The 15,415-nt window shown below is 35.5% G+C and overlaps 1 protein-coding gene across 4 annotated transcripts in view; it reads left to right on the forward strand.

Moving 5' to 3' along the window:
* The window catches only part of MYO1B (myosin IB), a 2,891,345-nt gene that overhangs the window by 23,985 nt on the left and 2,851,945 nt on the right, over positions 1-15,415 (forward strand). The window contains exon 1 of one of the 4 annotated variants that reach the window (XM_044075200.1): positions 10,003-10,023. The exons of the other annotated variants lie outside the window; for them this stretch is intronic. The gene's annotated coding sequence lies outside the window, so the exon portion shown is untranslated. Of the gene's footprint in view, positions 1-10,002; positions 10,024-15,415 lie in introns of those variants that run through there. 4 annotated transcript variants of the gene reach the window in all.

Here is a 15,415-nt window from a genome sequence, read left to right on the forward strand (position 1 = left end):
CCCTTAATTATTTTCAAGCTTGTCCCCCTAGTCCCTGACCTGCTATTCTACTTTCAGGAGCTACTGCTGCAATATAGGGTCTGTCTTCTAGATAGTGCCCTCACCTAGTTTCACCTTCCTTTATACTGCTCCTTCTGTCCTAGACCTTAGCTCAGAAACATTAATTTTATTTTTTGCTATGTTGTAGTCCCATTCAACCCCTCCCAAGTCTCTGTTACACAATTTACTACTCCCTCCACTATTACAACCACGTTTATTTTTCTCTTTGCTTATCTCCACCCATACTCACTGATAACAGTCAGACTTCCACTGATTGTTCTCACTCAGCTTCTTACTTATCTTGTCTGCCCGCTCCGTTCACCCTGCGGGCTCACTCCGCTCCCCTACCCTACCCCCAATTCCCACCCACCCCAGGGGTCCTACACTTATACTTCCTAAGCTACACTCCCTATCCCAACCATCCAATCCAATACTTCTACCAACTTAATTATTGTAACCATACTCCACCTATTTTCACATTTTCCTCCCCAACATCCTGTAACTCCTCCTAAAACCCTCTTAAAGCTATCTCACTACCTATCACCACTCCCACACTAACAACTGCATAAAACCCTTACTGTCCTTTGTCTTTCTTACCCTATTTCCTGCTATAACTACATAATAAACTCTTTAAAATATGTCTTCAACAACTAAACCTATCCTAACTAAATGTTTAATACTATTTACTCTCTGCAACAAACACGGATCCTGGTGCCACAACAAGTCGGCCGATAACACAAGTCGGAGTGCGTAAAAAGTTTTATTTAAGTGTACAAAGAAATAAAATCCACTTTTTGTCGGGAGCAATCTCCCAACTTCCTTAGAATAAACATGGGCGTAATAACAACACGTATTTTATATAGTTAATTAATTAATTAAACATGTGATACACAAGTTGATTAATCCATAAAATTAAAGTGGTGTAATACATACATAAATACTGAACCATACAATAAACGCTAAAAAATAATAAACTGCTGATAAGTGAAAAACTTAGTAATTAAAACCTAGCTTCATGTTTTAAAATAATGAAAAAAGTATATATATATATATATATATATATATATATATATATATATATATGTATAAAAATAAAAGTATATATATATATATATATATATATATATATATGTATTATAAAGCTTGGTTAAGCAGCTGTTAACAACTGTTCGTAAGATTTTCACCTCTATTTAACAAGTACTGATTCATCAACTAACAATGAATAAACAATAAATAAATGGATGAGTAAATAAATAAGTAAATAAATGAATAGGTGGGTAAGTGAACCTACTAACAACCTACCAACTATACTTTCATGTATACTAAAACTTCATTATGAGATATATATAAAAAAGAATAAATATGTATGTAAACAAATGTATGTTATTATTTATTAAAAAATATTTATTAAAAAGTATATATATGTAAATATCGATAAAAATAGATATTAATAAATCCAATGTAATGGTAATTTAATTATGAATAACTGTATAAATTTGTTTGTCTATATAATTCAGCTCATATCAGATCGCTGCTCAAATAATACATAGAACAATGATAAAAATGGTGAACTCTACAGGGAAAAAAATACACACATGCATACACATACACACATGCACAGATGCGTATATATATATATATATATATATATATATATATATATATACATGTATGCATATATGTATCCACCTAGTGTTCAAAAAATGTATCTGTATTGATGTAACAGCAATATAGCATTGTAATGGTAGTAAAAATAATAATAAAAATGTAGAAATATATAGGTATATAAACACCCTCTTCTAACAGCCCAACTGATGTAAATGTGTAAACTGTGTATGCTCATAAATACTGTATAAGTAAGAAGAAAATGGAAAACGCACTTGCTAGACATATAAGTGACTTTGAGGGGCATGAATTCAAATTTAGAGTCATTGACCAATTATTTAATGATGGAAGAGGTGGTCCTGAGTCATTAAAATTGGAGAGAATAGAATTGCTTTGGCAACTTAGAGTGAATGCTTGCCAACACCCTGATCTTAATGAAATGTGTTCAATTATGTGTATTCTTAGATTGAAAAATCTTAACAGATGAGGAAAGTAATGAGAATAAATGTCTTGTATACTAGGGAACACCAACAACAATAATGATAATTTTTTGGTATTAATTTTTTGTCACTAAAAGCTTATCAGAATTCGTTTACATCAGTTGGGCTGTTAGAAGAGGGTGTTTATATACCTATATATTTCTACATTTTTATTATTATTTTTACTACCATTATAATGCTATATTGCTGTTACATCAATATGGACACATTTATTGAACACTAGGTGGATACATATATGCATACATGTATATATATATATATATATATATATATATATATATATATATATATATATATATATATACGCATCTGTGCATGTGTGTATGTGTATGCATGTGTGTATTTTTTTCCCTGTAGAGTTCACCATTTTTATCATTGTTATATGTATTATTTGAGCAGCGATCTGATATGAGCTGAATTATATAGACAAATAAACATATTTATACAGTTATTCATAATTAAATTACCATTACATTGGATTTATTAATATCTATTTTTATCGATATTTACATATATATACTTTTTAATAAATATTTTTTAATAAATAATAACATACATTTGTTTACATACATATTTATTCTTTTTTATATATATCTCATAATGAAGTTTTAGTATACATGAAAGTATAGTTGGTAGGTTGTTAGTAGGTTCACTTACCCACCTATTCATTCATTTATTTATTTATTTATTTACTCATCCGTTTATTTACTTGTTTATTCATTGTTAGTTGATGAATCAGTACTTGTTAAATAGAGGTGAAAATCTTACGAACAATTGTTAACAGCTGCTTAACCAAGCTTTATAATACACACATATATATATATATATATATATATATATATATATACTTTTATTTTTATACATATATATATACTTTTTTCATTATTTTAAAATATGAAGCTGGGTTTTAATTACTAAGTTATTCACTTATCAGCAGTTTATTATTTTTTAGCGTTTATTGTATGGTTCAGTATTTATGTATGTATTATACCACTTTAATTTTATGGATTAATCAACTTGTGTATCACATGTTTAATTAATTAATTAACTATATAAAATACGTGTTGTTATTACGCCCATGTTTATTCTGAGGAAGTTGGGAGATTGCTCCAGACGAAAAGTGGATTTTATTTCTTTGTACACTTAAATAAAACTTTTTACGCACTCCGACTTGTGTTATCGGCCGACTTGTTGTGGCACCAGGATCCGTGTTTGTTGCAGCGAGTCAGTCTATTTTCACCAGTTTGTTCTAATACTATTTACTCTCATATCTATTCTCACCTCCGCCTATCTCTTCATCCCCATTAACAAAGTCAGTTTTAACTACGTCAACTACTCTCCTAAACAAACAGCTAGTGATAACTACATCTTTACCCATTTTCAAATAAACACCACACCCACACCCCGCTACCTGCTAGCCAAGTATCATCGACTTACTCATATTAAATTCAATAACACAACTCTAAAAAAACTAAAATACCTAACCAGCTTCCTCAACCACCCATTTTCTGCCCTAAAAACTCCCACCTTAAAAGATGGTGACATCCATCCCAACCCAGGCCCCACAAGCTTCTCATCTTGTACAACTCCTTCTTCCACTTCCCCCACCATTACTACCCAAACCTGTCTCTCAAATTCTTTACTTTTAGGTCATCTTAATATCCGCAGTATAAACAATACGATTGCATATCTCCATGCCCTTCTTGATACTCATTCCTTTCATATACTCTGCCTTATTGAAACCTGGTTAAAACCGGCAACTAAAGATAATGAAATAATTCCCCCAGGTTACAACATATTAAGACTCGACCATACCAAACGTAGAGGTGGGGGAGTAGCTCTACTGTATAAATCCACTCTAGAGATCTCCTCCCTATCTTGCAACCCACCTCAGGATAGTAAAGCTGAAGTTTTGATCTCCCGACTTCAACTAAATGCTTCCAAAGCCATATATATTATCTGCATCTACCTACCACCTGGTAATAATATTTCTGTAATAGAAGACATTCTGAGCTGGGTATCATCTTCTTACCCACAAGAAACCATTATACTTGGTGATTTCAATACTGACTGGAAACGTGTAAACACAGAGAATCCTTCATCACATATCAATCTTCATGGCTTTAGTCAAACTATTACCACCACCACTAGAATCAACAAACCCAATAATAAAGAGAGTATCCTAGATTGGATACTCATTAATAAAGATCAACAAGTTTACAAGGCAGGAACTCTACCTGATGACTTAAGTGATCATATGTTAACTTACATCATAAGACAAAAGAATGATATCCCTAACACCCTTACTTACAAGATCTCTCGAACCAACAAACATTTTAACCCTGTGTTATTCCAAAATGAACTTAGTGCCTGTAACTGGTACCCACTAAAAACTCTCCCTCTTGAGCAGGCAGTCAAATATTTTAATTCTAAATTCTTAACTATCCTTGACAAGCATGGTCCTAAACGTTCTATCAGAATGAAATCCAAACCTGCCCCCTGGCTTTCAAAAGATACTAGACAATCCATATTACTTAGAAATAAATCTTGGGCCAAATGGAGAGCATCCAAAAATATCTCAGAGCAACAAACATTCAGACAGCTAAGGAATACCACTAAAAAAGCTATACTGACTGACAAAAAAACTACTATTGTAACCTACAGCAATCTCACCAAAACAACCCATAAAAATTCTGGTCTAGCATTAATAGACTCCTACACCCAGGACATTCCAGTACACCCCCCCTCTTGGGGCTGATAACAATACCTCCCTTCAAACTGCCAATGCCTTTAATACCTTCTTCACCGACACCATAAAATCTCTAGCCTTCCAACTGTTCACTAACAACTCTAATCTCCAAACCTCTTTACCTAATACTCACCCTACATTCCAATTACAACCCATTGCTACCACATATATCCAAATACTTTACCTGCAAAAAGCAGCCAAAGCAGTTGCATATCCTATATCCATCCTTATAAACAGAACCATAAATGAAGGAACCATCCCAGATATCTGGAAAATTTCCCACATTATCCCTCTACATAAAGGTGGAAACTCCAATGAGTATTCCAACTACAGGCCAATAGCACTCTTATCACCCTTAGCAAAAGTTATGGAAAAATGTATTCACCATCAACTTATCAACCACCTAACCCAACATAATATATTAGCTAATTGTCAGCATGGCTTCAGGCCATTTCATAGTACCACCACAGCCCTCCTATCTTTCACTGACTCTATCAATAAAAACCATAACAACAACTTCCTCTCATCTGCACACTTTATTGATCTGTCAAAAGCTTTTGACATAGTCAACCACCCACTACTCCTAAAAACTCTTGAATCCCTTGCTCTTGACACCAAGGATGTTCATTGGTTTAAGTCCTACCTTAACAATAGGAAACAAGCAGTCCTTTGGGAGAATAAACTGTCCTCCCACCTACCAGTCTCCCTTGGAATACCTCAGGGCTCCATTCTTTGCCCACTTCTATTCTCAGTGTTCATCAACGACCTTTACTTAGCAATTCCTCAAGCTACTTGCATACAATATGTAGATGATTCCACGTTCATATGTTCTGCCAACTCCACATCTGAACTACAATCCCTAACTCAGATAGTATTCAAATCAGTCGAGGCATGGTTCCTAAAACGTTGCCTCCTTTTGAATGCCAAAAAAAAACAAGCTATTACTCTTTACACCTAACAGTAAGTTCCCCCCAATCAATTTCTCTATCAAATCAAATAATGGCACCATTATAACCCCAGACTCTACCACCAAACTATTAGGAGTCGTAATTGACAATAACCTTACATTTGATAATCATATCAATAACACTATAAAATCCGTAAATAGAAAATTGGGCTCCCTATATAGAATAAAACCATTCTTAACACCAACAGCCAGAGCTACTATTCCCACTCCCATTTAATCTCCACTCTTCTCTATGCTTCCCCCATTTATACCAACCTAAAGAAAAGTAACCTCACTAAACTAACTAACTCCTATAATAATATTGCAAGGTTTGCCACTGGGAACCCATTTAGAACCCATCACTGTCTGAACTTAAAGCTACTTAACTGGTTTGAACTAAAAAACATTCTGATACTCTCCCAACTTACCATTATTCATAGGGTATTGTACCAGCCCAAGAACCCACCGATACTCACAAACCTTGTTACCCCCTATGTAAACCTCAACTCCTTATGCTTCTCCACTAAACTACTGGCTAGCAATACCAAATCTAATAACATGGCAGGTGACTCCTTGTTTTCAAATACCACTGGAAAATTCTGGAACATGTTGCCATCAGATCTAACTGCACTTCCCTCCTTCCCACTCTTTAAACAAAGGCCTAAGCAACATCTTATAACTAACTGGTTATGCCCTTGCTGTTACCCTGACTAATTGTCTGCATTCATTTTTGCCATGTTTCTATATCCTCCCTCCCCTTTACTTTTTCAAACACTACTTACCCCTTAGTAGCGTAAACTACTTTAAACTATTTCCTAAAAATAGGAGATGAACTAACTGTGAACATATTTGTTAACAACCTCACATACATTACTGTAGGAGTATCTTATTCCTTTCAAAGTTCCTGTATTTCTTAATTAGCTTATTTTACTATAGCTAAGGCTCTCTACTGATTTCTAACGATTGTATTATTTTTATATTGTGTAAATATTTCTCTTTGTATATGGTATTGTTTCTTAGATAGTATTGACTTTGGAACTACTGTTCTCTCATGTACTGTTTGTCTTACACTTTCATGTTTCCTTTTTCTCACAAAATTGTACATTATAAACATTTAAATGTTACTGTGGAGCTTTTCTCCCCGGGCCTCTGCTGAAAATGGAAATATACCCAGTTGGACTAGCCCGGTTAACAAATGCAAAATAAAATAAATAAATAAATAAAATAAAATTCCATCAAAACAATTTCTGAAATGAAGAGAGAGAATCACTGTTTGTGTGCCTTGGTAATTTGGCCCGCAACTTGTATTTTTCATCCTCTTGAGTTTGTCTAAACTGTTTTTCATAGATGGATTGGTATACCTGTGTGTGTGTGTGTGTGTGTGTGTGTGTGTGTGTGTGTGTGTGTGTGTGTGGGGCTATATATATATATATATATATATATATATATATATATATATATATATATATATACATATGTTAAATATATGGTGTAGTCTCAGATTTGCAACCACGTTGCTGTCTGTGTTTTCTTAACCATTGAAGTCAACATAGTACTGTCACCTGTGAATAGTGTATAGAAGTGGAGGTTGTACGGGATGTTAATGTGTAGAATCTGTATAAAAATACAGCTTATATTATAGATGTTTTTCATCACTAATCCTCTGCATTTAAAAAAATACACATAGATATTCTTTGTAGTGCTAATGCTGGTATAATTGCCTGGGATCATGTAGTTAAAGCAGTAGCTGTTGCATATAACAGAACTGTAAAATGCTGATAGCGGTAATGTTCAATCTGTTGAAGCGCCAGTGAAATGAAAAGGGATAATGATACTGTTGAAGAAATGATTGGAGGTTGGAAGCAAATTTTTTGTGGTACTGCTTTTCCCCACAGCTGTGTAATCATGGAGTTAGTGTGCGTAAGTAAAGAGAATGTAGTGGAAGGGTGGGGTACAGCCAGCCTACAAAAACAATTCACTGTGTTAAGAGATTTGTTTTAGGTTGTAGTTTTGCTGTTACTAATTAAGCATTTATAGCAAAAGTAATTTTCTCATTGTGCATTTTGCATGTTGTGGCTTTTGCTTTTATTTTTTTTTTCATGCTTTGGTGTCTGATTAGGGCTTTGTTTTAACTGACAGTAATCCTGGTTATCCTACTTGATGTACTAGTCAGTCCTAGCTGCCTGCTTTTTTATGTACTACAGTTGGCTGTTTTTGTGTCTCTTCTTTCTTTGTTGCGAGAGACAACAAGTAGAAATTGTTTCCCTACGAAGAGCTTTGATCTAAGATATGTTACAATATCATTCTTTTGTCTGTTGTGCCTACTAGACTGTTACAGTTTAATATGCTTCATCTGTCACATTTTATTTCAGTGGTTCAAACCATAACATGAAAAGAGATTACAAAGTGCAATAAACTTAAGACATTTATACTTTATTACACATTTTCAGCAGCTATAGTACAGTGAAATGCTTGGGAGCTTTGTACTTTCTTTTGTACAAGACGTACACTTCATTCAAAAATGTAATGGTTGTGTTGCACTCATAAAGGTCTGCTGAATTTTGTATTTTGCAATACAGAGTATTCCTGTTGCCCTAGAACCAATGCAGTTTTCTTTCAACAGCAAGGTGTATTGCTTTGTGTTTGCAAAATATTCAGCTGGGTCTGCCTGACTTCAGAGTCCTGGCTATGTCTTTGTGCTCATACAACATAGATGTGGGTGCTCTTCGTTTTACTACATGTAAGTATTTGTTTTCATTACTTAGGCTGTATCTGCACAAGACTGAAATCATGAAAAATATAAATAACATACATAAACAGTTGGTTTTATGAATCACACCATGTACGGGAAGGAGATTAGTCTCCTGTCAGCATACTGTGTGGAACACTCTTAGTGCAATGCAGATTGGCAGTGTATAAAATGGCTGTCCACTATATCGCCACTGATTCTTAAGTTCCAGGGCATAACATCTGTGACACTGGTAGAAACCCAGACAGCATTTACATTTAGTGGAAGTATGTGTCCTGCCCTGACAACATATCTTGTAAAATATGAGCATTGCACCACAGACAGAAGGCAGTACTGAGCATTACTCACAGACTACAAGTTTGTATTCCTGTTGCACCGTGTGCACATTGTACATTTCTTAATACTTTTGTAATGAACGTTTTATATGTTGCTGCATTTTCTGAGAGTTTTGCCTACCCTCTGCAGGCATCTGAAGCTGAAATATTGCCGTTACTGAAGTGTGATTGACGCTAATGATCTCTGTACAGACACCAAGATCGACTCAACTTTCTCCCATTTTGTAAATGAAGTTGGGTTTCTCTTTAACTATCACCTATTTATGTACAGAGATGCCTTGTGTAATGTGTGCCACTTTATTGGCTTTTTAAGTAATTATTTAATTTAAATGTGAAAATTGATTACAGCATGGATAGCAGGGACATGGTATGTTTGCAAAAGTTGTTTTCTTGAATGTCATTGTTTGCAGAGATGCCGTTTCTCATTTTTTGACTGGTTTTATCCTGTAAGGACTGTGCTGCAAGATGAACAAATGGCAACACTTTTGTTGTGGTAGGGACTGAAAGAAATTTATTTCTTCCCATTACTTTTTGATTTATACTGGAAAGGTGTGGTCAGTGAAGTGTCTAGATTTTTAGTTTTCTGCACCTGAAAAAAAGGTGGATATCTGTCTTAATTTTCTATACCACCTTGATGTGCAGTTTGTGTATGTTTGCCATTGCTTTTTTTGCAGCTAATACATTTGTAATGGTTTGGTAACATGTACAGGCACAAGATGGGAACATATATCTTGTTTTTGTGATCCATACCTCCTACCTAGTTGTAGCAGATGCATTCTTTCTGAAACTGGAGTTGGGTCTGCTGTCGTCTGAGTCACTAGCCTAGCCAAAGGGGACTTGGTCAGAAAGATTTGATTGTAGTGACTAAATACTAAAGTAGCATTTGGGGTTTTTATCAGGCTGGTGGAATGATGTGAAAACTCTGGATATGACCAGAGTGATAAAGAATTGTGGGCTGAGAAGAGAGTCCTCAGTTGTACCAGCTTGGAGTTTTGACTTTTTAAATCTTTGACTTCATACCAACCAATGTTTATCTTCTGTTTTTGTTTCCACAGGATACAGCAGAATCTTGACAAGCTGTTTTGTGCCTGTTACTTGAGGTCAGTGAGTAGACTTTGATTGACAGGCTTTGCAGTTCCTTTACACAGGGGTCTATTTGCCGTCTTAAAGCATCAGCAGATATCATTTAGTTTTGAAATTACTTTGATTTGTTTTGAGGGGATGGGATATTTGTGAACTCTCAGCACTTACGAGCTGATGAGGTTAAAAACAATGTAATCTGACTAAAAAGTGAGAAGTTTCAAGTCCAGTAACTATTAACCACAGAAAACGTAGTGTGTCATGATGCTAGATATAACCTGTACAACTGCATAGGTGATTGTTTGGACTAAACAAATAGTTTAGAAGAAGTAAACAACAAATTGCACAAGACTTTGGTACTTGTTAAAGAATTTGTTAAAAGAATTTAGCCAGAGTACGCATTTTGATACCAGTATTTCCTGTTGAGCACAATATTACTCTTAATATTTTATTTTTTAAGGCAAGCAGTAGTAAGCCATGTACTCTGTTTCTCAGTTCCATGTACTCTGTTTCTAAGTAAACTGCTGTGGCCTCTTGTTTGTATAGTGGAACAATGCCAGCTAGTCAGATAACAGCTGTTTCATGCAGTGTAGCTACATTGTTATGAAAGAGAGAGACTGCAGTGTTCCTAGAACAAATGATGGAGAATCTACGAAGACCATTAAAATAACATTTTTGGTTCTCATCTTTGGCTGAAGACTTTACTTGTCCTCAGCTTGATACCTGAGTTGGTGCAAGTTGGGGGCATTGCCCAGCACACAGACTGACTTGCCTTCTTAGCTACAAATCTGTACACAGTCACATTTGATTCTTAAGTATGTGTGTGGGCATGTATTATAGGTTCATAGGTACTAACTGGGCATTTGATCCTTGAGGATATTTAGAAACCTAACCATATATTCCCATGAAGTTTTTAACTGTTGTATCTTAAGTATGAATAACCTTTAAATGAGTAGAGCATTTACAAGTTGCCCTATTCAAAAGGGAAAAGGGTGCTAAACAAAGGGTGATTTTGCAGTTATCTATCCATTGGTCCAGATTGTTTGAATAGTATAAGAGAAGTTCTGTGCTTTGTGTGTGCAGAGGAAGGTGATTCCAAAGAAGTGATATTCAATTTGATCCATATCTGTCCCTCCTGCAGTGGCGGCTGGTGACTTCAAATCAAAGGGGGGCTGCAGGAGACAGCTGAATGGGTGGGGTCAAGGGGAAGGGGTGAGGCCAACTAGAAAGGGGAGGGGCTATGCTCAAAACCACAAAAACTAACTTTAATTAAATACGCTGCCCTGGGTGCCAAACCATCATTATGAGAGTCCAGTCAAGACAAAAATAAGTGTAAAAGAATAAAAATATTTCAATGCATTGGCTGCATGACAGCTTACTTAATATCTAGATGGAAACAAAAGGTTGTGAGGCATGAAAAAATAAATTACTTTTTAAATACATTACTGGAATGCCAGTCAAAATCAAGTATAAGAAAAACAAGAAGCACTCAACTCAAACCACTTCTCCTTGCACTGCAGTTCTAATTATAATTTATACTCAGCTTTATTAATGTACCAAGTAACATGCTGAAAGTAGAAATCTCTGTGATGCCCCCACTTGTAAAAATGTTTCTTACCCAAAAAAGACCTGCTGCCTGACAACTATCTACTTGTTTCATGGGGAAAACATGATCAAAGTAAAAACTGAAAAGCAAACAAGAAACAAGCTCAAGATACATTGCTTAAAGGATTACTGTACAGGTTATGGACCACACATGATTGGCATTCTGTTTAGTTTACGGGTAAAGTCTGTAGAGATGACTGGAAGTCTCCAACAGGTGTAATGAGCTTTTTAAAATAATGGAATCCTGTCCTTTAATACCCAAGGCTTATACATTATCTAGTCAAGTATTCTCTGCATGGCAACAACAGAAAGGCTTTCAATGTTGCAATTCTTTAACAGTATAATTATTAAAGCTTACTTGCATCTTACGATCTCAGACAAGCTTACCTTATGGTTATTAAAGCATTGCTACTTAAACACAAAGCAACAGGCACTTTCTGAGTAATAAGCATAAATCTGAGTAATAAGCATAAATCAACAGTACAAAAATATGACAGAAACCAGACCGTTCTGCAAAATCAAGGACAGATGAAAAGCCACTGTAGTACTTGTGTCTACCTTGGATGGGGGGAGACACTGCACATTTACACTGCATAACTTCTCCTTGCCTTGCTTGGACACATCCAGAGTCACTACATGGGGGAGTGGGGTGCAACAACTATGTCACAATTTGAAATGTCTCTGGCTGACTGTGATGGCCCTGACACATTTGTCATACCTCTCAACCTCAGAGCAAGAAATCTGGACAAAGCCATACACAGAAGTGGGACAAAGGCCCAAAAATAAGGACATTTTTTAAATATTGCTCTAATAAACTTAGAAAGATAATAGAATAGGTCTTGCATTAGTATGAATTTTCTGAAGGGTATAAAATCTGAAACTTAAATGTCTGTCATTATTTTCTAACTTCAGTCTTTAGTGATTTGTCACTAATTTGCCAAAAACACAATTTTATGAAAAATGGACCAAAAATGTGATGCAAAAATATAAAATAGCCACACAATACAGCTGGGAACCTGTCAAAGAAGGGACACTTTAATATTAGTACTGCTAACTTGAGCAGCTGACAAAATAAAAGAATCTACATGCATTTCAAGTAATCTATAACTTTGATTATTACAGTTATTTCTTAATTGTAAACCCTCCATGTTTTCTTCCAAAATTGCTATTTTGCGGAGGGATTATTAGGGGGAAGAGCAACATTTTGAGCCAAAATCGGGGACACTTGAGAGGTTGGCTATGCCTAATTCTATAAAGCAATTTATTTGCATGTACCTCTCAACCTGTTAATGCAGTAAATCTGAACAAGGCCAAATACATTGGGGGAAACATATAAACAGTACCAAAAATTGCTCTTGTATAAATTGAGGCAGTTGACAGAATAACAGTTCTTACTTTAGCATGCATTTTTCTGAAGATTATGAAGTCTGAAACTCAGTGTATCATTATTTAGTGACTTAATTCCTGAATGATTTGCCAGAAAACTACAAATTTTATGAAGAACAAACCAAAAATAAGCAAAAATCTATTCATTCTTTGAAAATCTGGACAGTTGGGAGGCATAGTTCAGCTGGGCCTGTCTGAGTTTGCTGCCCTTCCCCCCCTGACAAAATCATGGTTGAATGGAGCCTCTGCAACCATTCCAATGAACCATTACTTGGCTATTTCACTCCATTTACCATAAACACTAGTGTGCATACTGCTTTACTTCTATGATGAGTTGGACTTCATTTGAAAGTTTTATTTTGTATTTTACAGCACAAACACTAAGTCACCTGCTAAACAAAGCAATGCAGTCTCACAATGAAAACTTAGCATTAAAACTTCTCTGCCCTTGAAACTCACATTCATTGAAACAGCATTGAAACCCACATTCAAAGAAAATACATTTTGCCAGTGGCAGATAAAGATTAATTTTGGGCTGTTTTCAAATCATAGGCCCCTTGCATATGAAACATACATGTGCTCTTTGATACACCTTCCTCATTGTACTAAATTATATTCCTTGTACAATACAGTACAGTTGTTAGAGGGCGTTTTAAATTTGTTTTGAACATTTTTCCAGTAAGCAATGAAACAAAACACATGCACCCATAATAGCAAAACTGCCCAGTTCAGAACATTTATCATAAAAGTCTACTCAGACTTCCACAGTCCACCATTATTAGTAAATATGCACAATTCTACAGTCCACCATTATCAGTAAATATGCACAATTCTACAGTCCACCATTATGAGTAAATATGCACAATTCTACAGTCCATTATCAGTAAATATGCACAATTCTACAGTCCAATATCAGTAAATATGCACAATCTCTGAAGAAGTAAAAGTCATCTAAATAATTCCACATTAAAGAAATCTGTAACTAATGAAGAGGTTGCTGCTAGCAAACACCTTTATATTTCATGGTTTCATCGAAAAATAAAGTGTCTGTTGCCCCTCAGGAATAAATTGCCTATATTACATTAAAAAAATAAGCTAGTAATATTGCAAGAGGAAATGGATGGCAAACTGATAACAGACTCATAGTTAGTATCTTCACCAAGGAGAACATTCTCATTACGGCAGCATCCACCCCTTGTGGGAGTAGAACCCACAGCCTTCTGCATCAAAAGCAAGTACACAACCTGTTGTGCTATTAACAAGGCAAACCAACTTCACTTAAGCAACACTAAACTTCTGTTCCCCTGCAGCTCTCAGCTCCTTGTAAAATCTACTCAATACTCAACTGCATCTCAACTTCACAGCACAAGAAAACTGGAAAAAGCCAAAATGTATTGGGGGGGTGGTCAAAAGCCCAAAAACCAGGGACACATTAAACATTGCTTGTATAATCTTGGAAAGTTGTTAGAATAAAATGCTGTCTTACCACCATACATTTTACTGCCAAGGACCCTGTGCAAAACAGTCAGAGCAACATACCACTACGCCAAATCAACTGCTTTGTAAAAGAGAGGAAGACTGAAACTTAAATGGCTATCATTTAGTGAATTCAGTTCTCACCATAGCTGTCAACCTCTTAGTACAGAACACCTGGACAAACCCAGTAATGAGGGAATACAGCCCTCAAACATATTCAGTGAATTCAGTTCTTGCCATAGCCGTCAACCTGAGCACAAAATCCTGGACAAAGCCAATAATGGGGGAATACAGTCCCAAAAATAGGGACAGATTTCAAATATTCATCTTATAAACTTAGAAAATTGCTAGAATAAAAGGTTGTGTTACGGTTGTGTTACTATGTATTTTCTGAAGAACATGAAGTCTGAAATTCAAATGCCTGTCAATTTTACTGCTGACAGAACAAAAACAATTTTCAGCAGAGACCCAGGGAGAAATACTGCAGACACATCTTTGTAAAATGACAGGGCACCAGAGCAAATCCACACAAACACAGGAAGGAGATTCAGACTCCACACAGAAGGCACCCCATCCAAGAATCAAACCAGAAAACCTATAGCTGTGAGACAACAATACTACCACTGCACCATCAAATATGCAAGGAATTAAGCATTCAGAAACCTGAAGTCTGAAATTAAAATGCCTGTCAATTTTATTTAACATTTGTTAATCAGGACAGTCTGACTTGGAACAAAACAAATTTTCAGCAGATGCCCAGGAAGAAATAATGCAGACATGTATTTGTAACATGGGAGGACACAAAAGCAAACGCACACAAACACAGGGAGAAGATACAGACCCCACAAAGAAGGCAATCCAGCCAAGAATCAAACCTGAGAACCTGCAGCTGGGAAGCAACAATGCTACAACTGCACCATCAAATATCAAGCATTGCAACATTTA

Source organism: Protopterus annectens, chromosome 6.part0, assembly GCF_019279795.1.
Source record: "Protopterus annectens isolate FY-2018-M chromosome 6.part0, PAN1.0, whole genome shotgun sequence".
NCBI lineage: Eukaryota > Metazoa > Chordata > Ceratodontiformes > Protopteridae > Protopterus > Protopterus annectens.